Here is a 16,276-nt window from a genome sequence, read left to right on the forward strand (position 1 = left end):
GGGGGGGACAGACAGGCAGGCCTTCAAGGGGGGGACAGGCAGGCAGGCCTTTAAGGGGGGGGACAGGGGGGTGGGGCAGGCCTTCAAGGGGGTGCAGGCCTTTGGGGGGGTGCAGGCCTTCTGGGGGGGTGCAGCCTTCGGGGGAGTGCAGGCCTTCAAGGGGGGTGCAGGCCTTAAAGGGGGGGACATGCCTTCATGGGGGGAGACAGGCTTTCGGGGGGGACAGACAGGCAGGCATTCAAGGGGGGGACAGGCAGGCAGGCCTTTAAGGGGGGTCAGGCCTACAAGGGGGTGGGACAGGCCTTCAAGGGGGTGCAGGCCTTCAAGGGGGGGGACAGGCCTTTGGGGGGGACCCTGGTGTAGAAGTACACAGAGGGAAGGGTGTGTTCAAAGAGATGTGCATATGCCAGACTTTGGGGGGGGGGAAAGAAATAATGGGTCTGAAAATAGAGGAGAGGGAGAGAGATGATGGACCATGGGATTTAGGGAGGGAAGGAACAGAAAGGGAGAGAAATTGGACACAAGGGATGGTTTGGAGGAGGGATAGAGATACTGGATAGGAGGGTAATTGGGAAAAGAAAGGGAGAGATGGTGGGCCCTGGGGTGGTGGGGAAGGAGGGAGAGATGCCGGATGAAAGGGTAGTTAAGAAAAGGTGGATCTGTGGAGGGAGATGAAAAAAAGGAAAGATACCAGACTTCCTGGGGAGGGAAGGGAAATGGAAAGGGAGGACAGAGATGGCAGATGGATGGTTAGCATGAAGAAAGAAGGAGACCCTGGCAAGCAAGTTATCAGAAGACAACCAGAGCCTTGGACCAACAAGATTTGAAAAATAACCAGACAACAAAAGGTAGAAAAATTAATTTTATTTTCTGTTTTGTGATTACAATATGTCAGATTTGAAATGTGTATCCTGCCAGAGCTGGTGTTAGACCGCAAACGTGAGCTAGGATTTAACAGAGAGAGGAAAAGTCCTTTTTGTTTCTTTATTTTATTTACACCACAGCGCAAGTGTGGTTAGGAGAAGCCAAAGGGGGTGAAAAAGCTATAAAACCCACCAGGATTTTTGAAAAAAATCACCCAACTGGGCAGGAAAATCGAATCGAAAAACCAATTAAATAGGCTGATTCGAAATTTTTCTTCCTGAATCGGGCAGTTTGCGCTACTGTCTCAGACGTTAGGACCTGGGATTGGGGAGAGATGGCATCCTCAGTACTTTATAATGCAAGTGAAATGAGGATTTGGTCAGACTTTTGAAGGGTCTGCAGAAGAAAAATATTGTATAGGCCGGGGACATGAGACAGCAGTAAATGGGAACTTTTCTTCCTTCTATTTTTGTGAATGGAAAGGCTGAGGATGTCAGAGAGTTCAGTTAAAATATGTGCTTTATAAAAAAAATATAATAATGTGTTTTATAAAGTTTATAAGCATTGCTGACTTACCCAGTGAGATGTTCCTAATGGTGATGGTGGTGGTGGCAGTGTGTCAATGTGTTGAGAGGAAGAGGTGGTCTGGGAAATTCTGCTGAGCACACTCCAGGCCCATTTCCACCCCCCAGTTAGTCCACTCCACTCAACTGGTTCACACACTGAGTGGGTCTTTGGGTATTGTGCCTAGGTAGTTGTTTTGGGATCTCTTCCAGTGGTTTGTCAGTATCTCCTTGTGGTCCAAGGAAGGAAACTTTGTTAACCTTAGCATTGACCTTTTGTAACAGTGCTGCTTGTGTGGCATTAGGCTATCTAGTGATCGAAAGAAAAAAAAAAACAGACCTTTGCACATTTTTGCACTATAGGTGGGTGTATGAGGAGATTCACATTTCCTGCACAGCTAAGTCCGTGTGAAGTTCCCTTGTGTTGTATTTGACATCTAGCAAGGTCTCTGTTTGGAAGGAAAGATCTAAGCTTAAAAATGAAGTGGCCAGAAGTTATGGTAAAAGCAGATAGCTTAGCTGGTTTTAAGAAAGATTTGGACAAATTCCTGGAGGAAAAGTCCATAGTCTGTTATTAAGACATGGGGAAGTGTCTGCTTGCCCTGGATCGGTAGCATGGAATGTTGCTACTCTTTGGGTTTTGACCAGGTACTAGTGACCTGGATTGGCTACCATGAGAATGGGCTACTGGGCATGATGGACCATTGGTCTGACCCAGTTAGGCTATTCTTATGTTATGTTCTCATCTGTAGGGGCCTTTGTTTTCACTTCTTATTTTAATGTATTTCTTTTTCTGGGAATTTATCAGTGTTTTTTATAATGGGAACAAAAATGGAAGAGAATTAATGTGTGTGGAATGGGGGGGGGGTAACTAATTTCTTCAGCTAAATAATTAAATCCACCTCAACCAGACATAGGAGAACTCACACACCATTCACACACCCTCCAACCAAAAACGTCAAAAGAAAAAAACGTTCGACAACCTCCTAACACTCGACCCCCAACTCTACAACCTATTGACCTCAACCACAGACTACAAAACCTTCAAAAAAGAAATAAAAACCCTTCTATTCAAAAAACACATAAAACCGAACTAACACAATCAGAACTGTCCCAAGCATCACCTGCAACTACTCCATACGTATTTCTGATGTCATGACAATTCAGGCATAATTTATGTTATGTTATGTTTGGAATAATGGTTACATATATGAGGTTCAATAAAATAATATTTTCACTCCCTGTTTCTATTCTGACCATTTATACCATTTCATGGTTATTACAAAAAATATTTTTTACTTGGAGGGTGGGTGGGGTGGTGTCAAAAAATGATGGGCCCCGGGTGCCACATACCCTAGGTACGCCACTGGCTGCATCTAAGCGCCTGACCGTGTAGCCCCAGTCCCAGTCATGATCCAAGTGCCTGAATGTGCTGCCCCAGTCCCAGCAGCACTCCAAGGGCCTCATCGTGATGTCTCAGTACTCATTTGCAGGCTGAAGGACCCAGTCCCAGTGTAAAAGCTAGATCACGCCACATAAATGCCTGACTGCTTGTTATTTTCAGAACATGATTAATGCATGAGGATGACATGTGATATGGTATCTTAGGGTGAGGAAAGATCTATACTTCTACTAAGACTAAATATCTAAAAAAATTTGGCCCGCAACTTAGCCTGGGTTTTATATTTCGGCCCCTTATGTGATTAAGTTTGGCACCCCTGATTTAGAGGCTAATACTTAGCCGACTATATCACGTAATAGCCCCCAGTTTTGAGTGCTGACCAACCAAGTTGAAAGGCTAAATCAGACTGTGCTAGGCCTGTCTGTGGCCACCATACTTAACCTGCCAGCGCTGAATATTGACTTAGTTGGCTAAGTTCAGACTGACCAAAAATAAACCAAATATTCAATGGCAGTCACTGGAAATGGCCTGGCATTGAATATCTGTGGTCAGCACCGACTGTAGGAGTTAACCAGCCTGTGTCTCAATGTCTGAATATCCACCTCCTAGTCTGTCGCTAACATCTCTCTCTCCCTTCTCCTTTCTCAGAGCTAGATTCTCAAAAATTTGCATTAAAAACCGAAGGACCACTGTCATAGCCATAATTGTAGCGATTTTTAAAAAGTGAGTCATTCTTCAAATTATGTTGGCATTGATTAGTGAAGGTTCTCTAAATCTGCATGTGCCCATCACTGATGATAGTGATGGACACATTTGCAGAATAAATGCAAAAACAAGCTGCCAAAGTCAGGCAACCCCCTCAATCCCCATCGGCAGCGGGAGAGATGCCCACTCCCACCGCCAAGCAACGTCCTCCCAACACCCCCCTGGAAGCGGAGAGATGCCTACTCTCTCCTGCTGCCAAGCAGTGCACCCCCCAGCAGCAGGAGAGATGTCCATGTCAAGCGACCCTCTACCCCCCCCGCGGCGAGATGCCCATTCCCACCACCCAGCAATGCATCCCCTGACACCCCCGGCAGCGGAAGAGATGCTCACTCACTCCCGCTGTCACACAACCTCCTCCCCTGGTACCTCCAACAATCCCCTCCCCATCCCCCTTACTTTACTTATGATGCCTGGCCAGAGTGATGCCTACTCCCTCTGACCAGCCCGGCCCATGTGCCTCAGGCCCCGCCCCCAGGAGGGGGGCCTAAGGCTCCCAGGCTTATTCTGATTGGCCCAGGCGCCTTAGGCCCCACCTGTGAGCAGGGCTTTGGGATGGCTGGGCCAATCTGGCCCCATTCTGCTGTTGGCTGCCTGCTGGACAGGCAGGTTTGGCTCCCGTCTGTCCGGCCAACTTAAAAAAAGGTACGGGGAAGGGAGGTGGAGATGGGGGGGTTGTGGGGTCAACCGGGGGATCGTGGGTCAGCTGGGGGGAGCGATTGGGGGTTCTGGGGGAGCGATCATTGGGGGGAGGGGGGTTCTGTTGAGGGCAGGAGGGCCTGACATCCCTCCTGCCCATATTGTAGTGGGGGGGTAGGGGGTCACCAGGGCCAGGAGGGTTTGGGCTCCCTCCTCGCCCGAACGAGTAGTAGCGTGGGGGGGTCGCCAGGGCCAGGAGGGTTTGGGCTCCCTCCTGGCCTGATCGAGTAGCGGTGGGGGGGTCGCCAGGGCCAGGAGGGCTTGGGCTCCCTCCTGGCCCGAACGAGTAGCGGCGGGGTGGTCGCCGGGGTCAGGAGGGCTTGGGCTCCCTCCTGGCCCAAGCCAGTCATGGGGGGGGGGTGGTTGCTGGGGCCAGGAGAGCTTAGGCTCTCTTCTGGCCCAATGTTAATCGGTGGGGCAAGAGGGCTTGGGCTCCCTCTTGCCCCGATGTCGGGAGGGGGGGTCGCGGTTTGACATGGCAGGAGGGCTTGGGCACCCTTCTGCCTGGATGGTTGGGGGGGGGGATTCTGTAATCAGTGTTGTTTTTGACAGACACCGGTTACAGAATCCAGCTTTTAGGCGAAGGACTAGCTCCTCCTTCGCCTAAAAGCCCTTCTGTTGGACGTTTGTGGCTTAGGCGTTTTTTTGTTTCATTATGGCTGAAAAGTGTAGACGTGGTGTGGATGTACTTTTAGACGTAGTGGTGATTGGACGTTTAGGCAGAGGAAGGCCATAATCAAAACAAGGACGTTTGGTTTGGTTATGGACACTTTCCCTGCTTCTGCATTGAACGTTTAAGGACTTAGGCCAAAAGGGGACTTAGATGCTTTTTTTGATTATGCCCCTCCACGGCAATAGCCAATAAAGCAGTTTCAGATTGATAACTATTAAACCATGTCAGAAATAGGGAGAGGTAATTGGGAGCCTTGTAGTCTAGTGCACATAACAGAGTGGATAAGGTTCTGCCTTTCCTAGGTTTGGTGTGTGAAGCTCTGCTACAATGATTGTGTATGGTCTAAATTGAATTTGCGCTTCCTAAGGGAATGCCTCCAGATATCTGAACAAGTGACAGGGTGTGTGCAGGGTGGTTTCAGGACCAAGAAACGGACCCTGTTTGTTTCAATTTGGGGGCTCGTCATCCGGGATGGACTGGACATCACCAGTACTTTATGAGTATTTTTGAATTTTTTCTGTTCTTTAATATTCACTGGTATTGGCGTCCTGTTCCAACCCTTTATTTATTAAGTAAGGCTTTTGGGAAGCCTATTTCTATTGTGCGGAGTTTTTGGAAAGCTCCCGCCGTGAATATAAGCAGCTGCCGTTCTTTCGGAAAGAACAAAATTAAGTGAAGACTTTTGGGAAGTCTTTCTATTGTGGATTTATAGAAACGCCTGCCCACTCTGTCGCCTGTGTCTTTTGCATGTGCTTTTCTCTTCTATCGCTTAGATAAGATTTTATAGAGTATAAGATTATCTAATATAATAAAACGGTAAGCCGCGCATGCGCACTTCCTATGCGTGCATCCGTTTTCCATGAGCTGTAGCGACCCGTAGGAAGTGCGCATGCACGGCTTATGGTCTGTCCTCACGCGAGGCAAGACAAGTGCACATGCGCGCCCTTCCCTGCTCTCCACCTGCGGAACAGCGGCTGCTGGCCGCTAGCACCCCTTGCCCTCTCTAAGCCGGGACCGCAGCCAGCCAACGATCGCCTCCACAGCGCGGAATTACTTATCTGCCAAGCCCGCGAGGGGAGTTGGGAGAGGGCTGGGGGCTGTCCCGCTGGCAGCATGGCCCCAATCCCCTTGCGCCGCAGCAGTGTCGGTAGGGAACAAGTCAACGACTCCCCCCTCCCGCACCAACCGCTGCCACTCCTGTTTGAAGCGGCCTGATGAGGTTCACGGCCGGCTGTAGCGAACCTCGCAGGCCGCTCTCCACATGAAGCACGTTCCCTCTGACGCGATCGCGTCAGAAGGAACATGCTACCATATGGAGAGCGGCCTGCGAGGTTCAATACAGCCGCCCATGAACCTAAGCAGGCCGCTTTGAACAGGAACAGGAGCGGCAGTGGCGGCAGGAACCATGGATGTATGGAAGGAGGTAAGAACAAGAGGGGAAGCCAAAAAAGAAGGGCTATGGAGCAGGCAGAAAAGGGAGCTGTTTTGGTGGGAGGGTTGTGCTGAGTGCACGAAGCAGACAGGCAGGCATTGCACAACAGGGGGAGAGGCAAAGGGGGCTGCTTTGGGGGATGGTTGTGCTGGGGGCCGATAGCAATCATGGGGGGAACAGAAGAGGGCCACGGTGCAGGCAGGCATGACACAACAGGGGGCCATAGGGAGAGCGAAAGGGGGCTGCTTTGGGGGGAGGGGTGTGCTGGGGCAGACAGCAATCAGGGAGGGGGAAGGAACAGAAGGGGGGCCACGAAGCAGGCAGGCATTGCACAACAGGGGGAGAGGCAAAGGGGGCTGATTGGGGGGGATGGTTGTTCTGTGGGCAGAAAGCAATCATGGGGGGAGGAATAGAAGGGGGCCATGGAGCAGGCAGACATTGCACAACAGGGGGATAGGGGGCTGCTTTGGGAGGAGAGTTGTGCTGTGGGCAGACAGCAATTATGGGGGAGAACAGAAGGGGTCAACGGAGCAGGCAGGCATTGCACAACAGGGGGAGAGGGAAAGGGGGCTGCTTTGGGGGGATTGTTGTTCTGGGGGCAGAAAGCAATCATGGGGGGGACATAAGGAGGCCACAGAGCAGGCAGGCATGGCACAAGTGGGGCCAGGGGGGAGGGAAAGGGGGCTACTTTGGGGGGATGGTTCTGGGGGCAGACAACAATCATGGGGGGGAACAGAAGGGGGCCAAGAAGCAGGCAGGCATTGCACAACAGGGGGAGAGGGAAAGGAGGCTGCTTTGGCAAGCAGGGGGGCCAGGGAGACAGACAGAAAGAAAGACGCACAGACAGGGGACCAGGGAGAGACACAGACACAAAGAATGACAGACAGACAGCGTCCAGGGAGAGAGAGAGACAAATAAAAAACAAAAAACAGACATACAGACATCTACTCTAGCACCCATTATTGTAACGGACTTAAACACCAGTATTGTATATTATTAATGTACTTCGCTTATAAGGTAAGGTAAGCAAAAATTTCTGCATTGTTATATTGTTTTTGTTATGGGTCATAAAGGCACTTAGGATTCCCCCCTCCTAGACAGATGAGACTTGTAAGGCTTATGTTGCCCGTGTGTGTGACACTCTCCCTCCAGCTCACATCTCTCTGTGTCACCAGTCCTTTCCCGTATACGTTTGCACTGCTTATAAGTTTAACACTGAGGTAGGACATGCTGTTATGTGGAATGAATTGCAAGCAGAGTTTTGATAGCTTATTCAGTTTAAGATTTTTCCTTCACAGCTTGTACACAAGAACTGTTTCTTGTCTCCCTCTCGAACGTACAATAGTCTGACTGAGTTCCTTCTTCGGCTGCTACCCTTTGCTTTGAAGGAAATTTCTGCCGTTTCTTGTGCTGTGTTTCCGGAAAGAAAAAATTCCATTTTAGAGGCTTTCTTTCTTGTGCAGAGCAAAGCTAATGTTTTTTTTCACTGATTCTCTCTGTGACTATTCTCTCTGTGCTTTTTTCGATGCACCTCCCTGCAAGTACTTAGAACTCTTTCACCCCTGCCAACCGATACACTAGAGCAGTTTGTATATAGAGTGTGGGTAATAAACGCTGTACTGCATGAACATTGGCCCATTTCTTCAGATTATGGTCAGAGAGAACATAAAGAATTTCTATTAGAATTATTATCCCCCGAGATTACTAAACACCTTCTGTTGTTTTCAGAGGACTCTAAAGCTATTCCTTTTGACACTTTACTGCTCAGGATTGGGTCTGGGTGGAAGACCCAGCCAGCTCAAATTATTTCAGTATCAGAAGCTAGGAGATGGCGTGCTGAGGGAGCACCCCAATACAAGAAAACACCACACACAGGAAATAGAGAGCATGGCAGAGGTAGTTACAGAAATGCCTCCACTTACATTCCTTTCCATGAGCTCAGAGCACAGACAGAAGCATTAAAATAAAGGAGAAAATTAAATGGGAACAGGATCGAGATACAATGCAGATAGAATTGGAAAGAGTAAAAAGTGATTTGACAGCCAGGAAAAACAGTGTTAGTGCATAGGGATGTCCTGACTCTCTGTGTCCAAATATCAAGGTGACTCAGGCCTTCACAGCCCAGCCGGACTCCTTTCACTTACCTGTGGACTCACTTTTGAAGACGCAGGATAAGGGAAGGAAGTCAGACTCAGAATTCAGCTTGAGATATGTGGCATCTTTGATATTGGACACTTCCGACTGCCCCAATGTTAATACTACCATAGAGGGTCAGGATAAATTAAATTTGATTAATAGAGGGGCCAGAATCCGTTTTAAAGATAGAGCGCTTCCTACTGGAGATCAGAAAAATATGGAAATTTGTGAGATTCAAGTTTCAAGTTTATTTTTAACTTATTGAATCGCTTAATTTAATTTGCTAAGCGATTTACAAATAAAAATAAAAGGTGTACACATAAGCTTATTTATAATAAATTACATGAGTTTGACATATTGACATACAAACTAACAGATACATAAGGAAAAAGGGCAGAACTACAATTGTATTAATAAAGCATAAAAGAAGACATGAATGGTGAAAACAATAGGAAGGGGGAATAAGATATTAAAAAAAGGTAATCATCTATTTCTCCTACTGTAAACCGCGTCAAGCTCTACGAACGTGGAGATGATGCAGTATACAAACCTAAGGGTTAGATTAGATTAGATTAGATTAAATATAATTATAAATTAAAGGCGTCTTTAAAAAGGAAGCTCTTCAGATTGCCTTTAAAATGGTTTAGGTCATTTTCTTCTTTTAAATGCTGAGGTAAGGTGTTCCATAATTGTGGGGCCATTACAGAGAAGATATCATGACAACAAGTTCCGATAACTTTCAGTGATGGAATTGTTAAGAGTTTTTGATTAATGGACCTTAAAGAACGTGATATACTATGGGGAATAAGTAGTTTATTAATGAATTGGGGTTCGTTCGAAGACAGTGTTTAAAAAACTAAAAGTAGGATTTTAAAGGTAATGCGATGAGCAACAGGAATCCAATGTGATTCGATCAGGATTGCAGACAGAGCTTGATAGGTGTTTTTAAATCTAGATCTTCCCTTCCCACTGCAGTAGCTTGCAAACAGAAATCCGGTGAAACTGTTGTGGATTTCTGGAAGAGGTTTAATGAAAACTGGACCCAAGAGGCAGGTCTTAGTGCCCATGCAAATATGGATTCCCTACTTATTCAGACTTTCCTTTCTAACCTACGTTCTTCCTTGCAAATTCTGGTCAAACAAATGATTTCAGAATGGCCCACTAGTTCTCGTGCAGAATTTGAGAATAAATTAATGGAAAAAGAAGCCGCAGGTTGCTCTGAGATCTCTAAGCCTCGGGAAATCCTGCATTATCAGGGCCAGCCACCCACCTGGGGACAGCATCTGTCTGCTCCTCGCGGAAGATGGGGTCGTGGGTTTCGTAGGGGGCGGGCCCCTGTCTCCGGTCGAGGTGTTAATAATCCATCCAGAAGTACTGGATGTTTCAATTGTGGGAACCCTGGTCACTGGCTTAATCAATGCCCACATCCCAGACTCCCCGCATTGCCAGTTCAGTCCACCCCCATCCGTGGTGCCTACCCCTCCCTCTGCTGTGAGACCATCTAAACTAAACTAAACTAAATCTTAGGTTTGTATACCGCGCCATCTCCGCAAGCGCAGAGCTCGGCACGGTTTACAGAAGTTAAGAGGAAAGGAACTACAATGAAGGGATAAAGGAGAGGGACTAAGAAGATAGAGAGGGACCGGTTGCTAGAGAACGGGAAGTAATTAGATTTTTGAGAAGAGCCAAGTTTTCAAGTGTTTGCGGAAGGATTGGAAGGAGCTTGAATTTCTGAGCGGGGGTGTGAGGTTGTTCCAGAGTTCTGTGGTTCTAAAGAGGAGGGATGTTCCAAGTTTTCCTGCGCGGGATATACCTTTTATAGAGGGGAAAGACAGTTTCAGTTTTTGTGAGGGTCTAGTGGGGTGTGGGTTTGAGGAGTTCCAAAGGAGTGGGATAACGGGAGGGAGGACGCCATGTAGGATCTTGAAGACTAAGCAGGCACATTTATAGAGGACTCTGGAGTATACTGGGAGCCAGTGAAGCTTGGAGAGGAGTGGGGAGACGTGATCGAACTTGCCTTTTGCGAAAATAAGCTTGGCCGCGGCGTTCTGAATTAGCTGAAGTCTATGGAGGTTTTTCTTAGTTAGGCTTATGTAGATGGAATTACAGTAATCCAGTCTAGAGAGGATGGTAGATTGAACGAGAACGGTGAAGTGAGAATGATGAAAGCAGGATCTCACTCTCCTCAGCATATGAAGGCTAAAGAAGCATTTTTTTACCAAGGAGTTGAGGTGATCATTGAAGGAGAGAGAGGAGTCTATGACGATGCCTAGGACTTTGCTTGAAAATTCAAGCTGAAGAGTGGGGCCGGATGGTAGTGGGATGGAGGTGGGTAAATGATCTAAAATTGGGCCGAGCCAAAGTAGTTTTGTTTTGGACTCATTCAGTTTCATTTGTACAGATTGGGCCCAGGATTGGAGATTCGTTATACATGTGGATATGTTATCAGCAAGGTTTGAGAGGTTTGAGTCGGTCTCGAGGAGGATGAGGATGTCATCAGCGTAGGAGTAGAGAGTTTCTAGGGGGGATAGATGGAGGAGTTTCAAAGAGGACATGTAGATGTTGAAAAGGATAGGGGAGAGGGGTGAGCCTTGCGGGACTCCACATTTTGGCTTCCAGGGGGGGGAAGAGGTACCGTTTGTGTTAACGGTGTAGGAGCGGAAGCGTAAGAATTTCGAGAACCAATCTAGGACTGTGGAGCTTATGCCTATTTCGGAGAGTTGGAAGATTAGGATGTCGTGGTGGACGACATCAAAGGCTGCGGAGAGGTCAAATTGTAGGAGAACAGCAAATTTGTTGCGAGAATGGAGATGTTGCACCTTAGAGATTAGTGAGGCCAAGAGGGATTCGGTGCTAAAGTTGGGTCTGAAGCCGAATTGGTGGGGTAGGAGAATAGAGAATCTTTCTAGGTAGAATGAGAGTTGGGTGGATATGATGGATTCTAATAACTTGGTTAGGAGGGGGATATTTGCTATGGGGCGGTAGTTTGATGGCATGGAGGGTCAAGTTCGGCCTTTTTCAGTAGAGGAGTCAATGAAATGTGTCCCATGTTGGGGGAGAAAAGGCCCGATGTTAGGGCAGAGTTTATGAGTTCGGTGAGGGAAGCGATGGCCTGTGTAGGGATATTCTCGAATAGATAGGAGGGGAAAGGATCCAGAGTGCACTTGCAGGTTTTTAGTTTGAGGCAGAGTTTGGAGACTTGCGATTCGGAAACAGGCTCGAAGGCGGTCCAAGATCTGTCGGCGGGAATGGGGGTGGATATAGGTAAGATAGGGTTGAGGTCAGTAGAGGTCAGGGAATTGTAGGAGACTGTGGGTGGGAAGGAGGATCTTAGGGTGGTAACCTTTTCATTAAAGAAATTTGCGAGGGCATCGGCTGATAGAGACGGTGGGAGCACAGATGGGTCCTTTTTTGTAGTTAGGGAGCGCCAGATGTTGAACAGCGCACTGATCTGGTTGTTGGATCTAGAGATCTTGTCTCCGAAGAAGTTTTTCCTGGCTTTTTTTAGTGTAGAATTGTAAAGTTTAATATTGATCCTCCAGGTCTGTCTATCAGAGGGGGATTTGGATTTTTTCCATTTTCGCTCTAGAGCGCGACATTTCTGTTTCAGTTCTCTGTGAAGAGGTAAGTACCAGGGGGCCTTTCGGGGGTAGGAGATGGTTTTAGTGGATATTGGAGCAAGGGAGTGGTAGGTGGACTCGGAGAGGGCAGTCCAGTTGCGCCAATGGGATTCGGGGTCTGTAGGTCTAGGGTTGGAGGAGAGTTGGTTGAGGAATTTGGACCAGAATAGATTGCTCGAGGTTTTTTTGCGAAAGGTTATGGAATGAGAGGGGTGGGGTGGGGAGTCAAGATGGGACATGAAAATGGGGAGGCAGGTAGTCCCTAAGAAGTGATCGGACCAAGGGACTTGTTCCCAGCGAGTGTCGTCGGTTGAAGTTTTGTAGTCGGTGAGATCAAGGAAAGTGGTGAGGTCTAGAGTGTGCCCTTTTTCGTGGGTTGGAGAAGGGGTGGGTGAGGGGAAGCCTAGAGAGTTAAGGAAGTTGTTGAATTCAGTCGTGTCCTTGCTGTTGGTGTCATCAAGGTGGAGGTTAATATCACCAACGATCAGAAGTCTATGAAATTTAAGGAAGGCATTTGTTATGGTCTCAAAGACGAGATTGGAGGATTTGGTCCAAGGGGTGGGTGGGCGGTATAGTAACAGGATGCCCAATGGGTGGGTGCGGAGTTCGTCATTGACTGAGGCAAGCAAATATTCTAGGGAAGCGTGAGTGCCCGTCTCAAGGAGCTGGACGTCAAAGAAAGATTTGTAGAGGAGTGCTAGACCACCTCCTTTTCGATTGGGTCTGGGGGAGAAGAGGCCTTGGTAACTGTGGGGGAGGAGTTCGTTTTGTGTGAATAGATCGTCTTTGGCGATCCATGATTCAGTGATGCATAGGAATCCAGGGTCGTGCTCGTCTAGGAGGTCTTTCAAGATTTGGGCCTTATTGCACACGGATCTGGCATTGCAATAAAGTGTCGGGACTGGGGTGAGAGAGTCTGAGGCAGTGTTGGGAAGATTGGCAGTGGGCAGGGGTTTTAGAGAATCTTGGTTGACTTTTCGAGGGTTTTTCTTGAGAGGGGGAATTCTGGTGCGAATCAGTGTGGGGATTTTGAGTCCAGGGCAGATGTTATTGGAGTGAGCGGGGTCGAGTAGGTTGGGAGAGGGAGGTTTCAGACAGAGGGAGGTATAGAGAGGTGAGCAGAGTAGGAGGAGAAGGATCCAGAAGGAAGGGTTCATGGCGGGGAATTAGGACTGGGAGGTTGATGTGTGAGAGTCTGCAGCAGGGGGGGGGGAGAGAGGTAGAGGAGGGAGTAGCAGGAGAACTTGGATTAAACTGGCTGAGTGCAGGGCCAAGAGAAGGGATGAGAGTTTTATTTTATTTTTTTTTTTTTTAGGGGTGGATCAAAGGGGGAGCTATATCGGTGAGAAGCGGTTAGCGGCTAAGCGCTTTCCGTATGGCAGAGATACAATTTGGTGCTGAGCTAGGCAAAGATAAGGTGGAATTTGGCATCTAAATGAAAAGCATAGACAATAATAAAATATGGTACAGAGACAGGAATATGAACAATGGTAAACTTTGGCAACGAGCAGAGTCCGGGTTGGGCAAGGGGAGCTGAGAGTCTGGAGGTCCTCAGTGGACCTTGATGAGCTAAGGAGGGGGGGGGGACGGTGAGGTGAGGCAGAAAGGAGCCCAGAAGTGCTAGTACTGTCTAGCAGGGACTTCGGCAGCTCTTGGGTGGGCTGTGGAGGCAGAGTTCAAGTGTGAGGCAGGGGCAGGGCCGTTCAGTCCTGCTCGAGTGGCGTCGGGCGGAGGAAGGAAGGAACAAGATGGAGGAAACTTCCTCCTTCCTCTGCCTTGGAGTCGCTGAGGCGGAACAGAAACTTTCGGCGGCCCGCAGTGGGCTGAAGAGAAGCCGGATCACGCTAGCCTGTAGCAGCCCTCGGATGGGCTGGAGGAGAGCAGGCTCGCAGTTAAGCAGGGCAGGGCAGATCCCTCCTGCTCGAGTGGCGTCGGGTGGAGGAAGGAGGAACAAGATGGAGGAAACTTCCTCCTTCCTCTGCCTTGGAGTCGCTGAGGCGGAACAGAAACTTTCGGCGGCCCGCAGTGGGCTGAAGAGAAGCCGGATCACGCTAGCCTGTAGCAGCCCTCGGATGGGCTGGAGGAGAGCAGGCTCGCAGTTAAGCAGGGCAGGGCAGATCCCTCCTGCTCGAGTGGCGTCGGGTGGTTTTCCCATCTCTTGGCACAACCCCCCAACTTCCCAATGAAGGGACCCGGAGGTTTATACCCCAGCATTCACTTTGGTCTCTGCCTCTGCCAAGATTTCCCCCTTGATATCTCTTATTGTCCAGGGGAGTCCAGTGCCTTTCCTTGTAGATTCGGGTGCCACTTGTAGCACCATCAGTGAGGATTACTATCAGGGTCTGCACATGAATGCTGAACCTTCCATGGGGATTAATGGGGTTTTGACTACACCCCTGTCTGTAGCCCATCCAGATACAAGTTTCACTCTATTCTAGCACTCCTTTTTTATTATTCCCCATTGCCCTGTCAGCCTTCTTGGTCGTGATCTTTTCTTCCCTCTTCTCATCCAGCTTGCTACAGCAGTCCTTTGTTACCCCCTCTGATCTTGATGCCTGGCATCTGGCAGGTGCCCAAAGCCGCCCTTCGGACAGACTTCGGTGCAAAGAGGGGAAACCCTGTATACCAGCCGCTATCTCTCCCTTATTCATTACCCAATATCATGGCATTGGTCACCGCAGTGATCGCTCGACATTTCAACTTCTTGCCAGTGATTTTTTCATTCTTGACCTTCGCTCCCTGATACAGATATATATAGATCGACACCTTACTTACCCCACTTCTCCTTTTACACACTTACATATTGACTTTACTCATATTCCTCATGCCACCGGGATTCGCCAGGATTACGCCCTTGTTATTGTTGACATGTTCTCCCGATTGCCTGAAGTTTTTTCCCACTACAAATGAAACTGCTCAGACTGTGGTGAACATTTCACTTCGCGAAATCATCCCTAAGTGGGGATGTCCCACACACATCAACTCAGATAATGGTCCTGATTTCACTGCCAGAGTATGCAAAGATTTAGCTATCGCACTCCGCATTGAGTGGAAATTTCATCTCCCATATAACCCACAGAGTTCCGGTATTGTCGAACGCATGAACAGGACTATTAAAGACAAAATCAGGAAAGCCACAGCTGGCACGTTTGTGAATTGGAAAAAATTCCTTCCTATTGTTTTAGCCGAAATTAGGATGTTGCCAATTTAAAATGTTTTTTTTCTTTTTCTTAGCAGCAGTTCGGATATATACATAGCCATCCCAGACCAATTTTGACACAAAGATATTTCTAATGTATTCCAAGGATCTTCTTTATCACTGCAGAGATAGAGATGCTCCAAAGAGACATTAGCTTTATGCCTTTTTCCGAATATGAGATGGTTATGATATGCATTATGGGGGTAATAAAAAAAAACGTCTAAAAAGTGTCCTAAATGGCTACTTGGACGATCAAAAAGCCTGATCGTCCAAGTACCCATAACCAAAGCTGGTTTTTAGACGTATCTAAAAACAGCTTAGGCCTTTCCCCTGCCTCTAAACACACAGAGAGAAAAGAGGTGTGTTTAGAGGAGGGGAAAGGGCGGGCAGTGGGCGGGAGGTGGGCCGACCTACACCTAGGCGTACAACAGGTTTAGCCAATACAGTTTAGTCGGCACTTAGACCTTTTTCACTTAGACAAAATAAAACCAGGTCTAAGTGCCGAAAAAAGGGCCGCTGAGCTGATGACCGCTGGCGCCATCAGTTCAGCGGCCCGGCAACCTAACCATCGCGGCAGGAGAGATGCCTCATCTCCCCTACCGCGATGCCATCACTCTTCTACCCAAACTGCCTTGACCCGTGGCAGTTCGGGTAGAGGAGTGATGGCATCGCGGTAGGGGAGATGAGGCATCTCTCCTGCCGCGATGCATCACTTCCCCCCCACACACACTCACACATACAACATCGGGGCAAGAGGGAGCTCAAGCAAACCCCCCTCCCCCCAATGACCACCCCCCCAAAAAACCGCCAACCGCTCTCCCAGCCGATCCGCGACCCCCCTGGCTGACCCCCACGACACCCCCAACCCCTTCCCCCTGGGGGTGGGGCCTTGGGCACATGGCCGGATTGGGCCCATGTGCCTCAGG

Source organism: Geotrypetes seraphini, chromosome 11 (genome assembly GCF_902459505.1).
Source record: "Geotrypetes seraphini chromosome 11, aGeoSer1.1, whole genome shotgun sequence".
Lineage (NCBI taxonomy): Eukaryota > Metazoa > Chordata > Amphibia > Gymnophiona > Dermophiidae > Geotrypetes > Geotrypetes seraphini.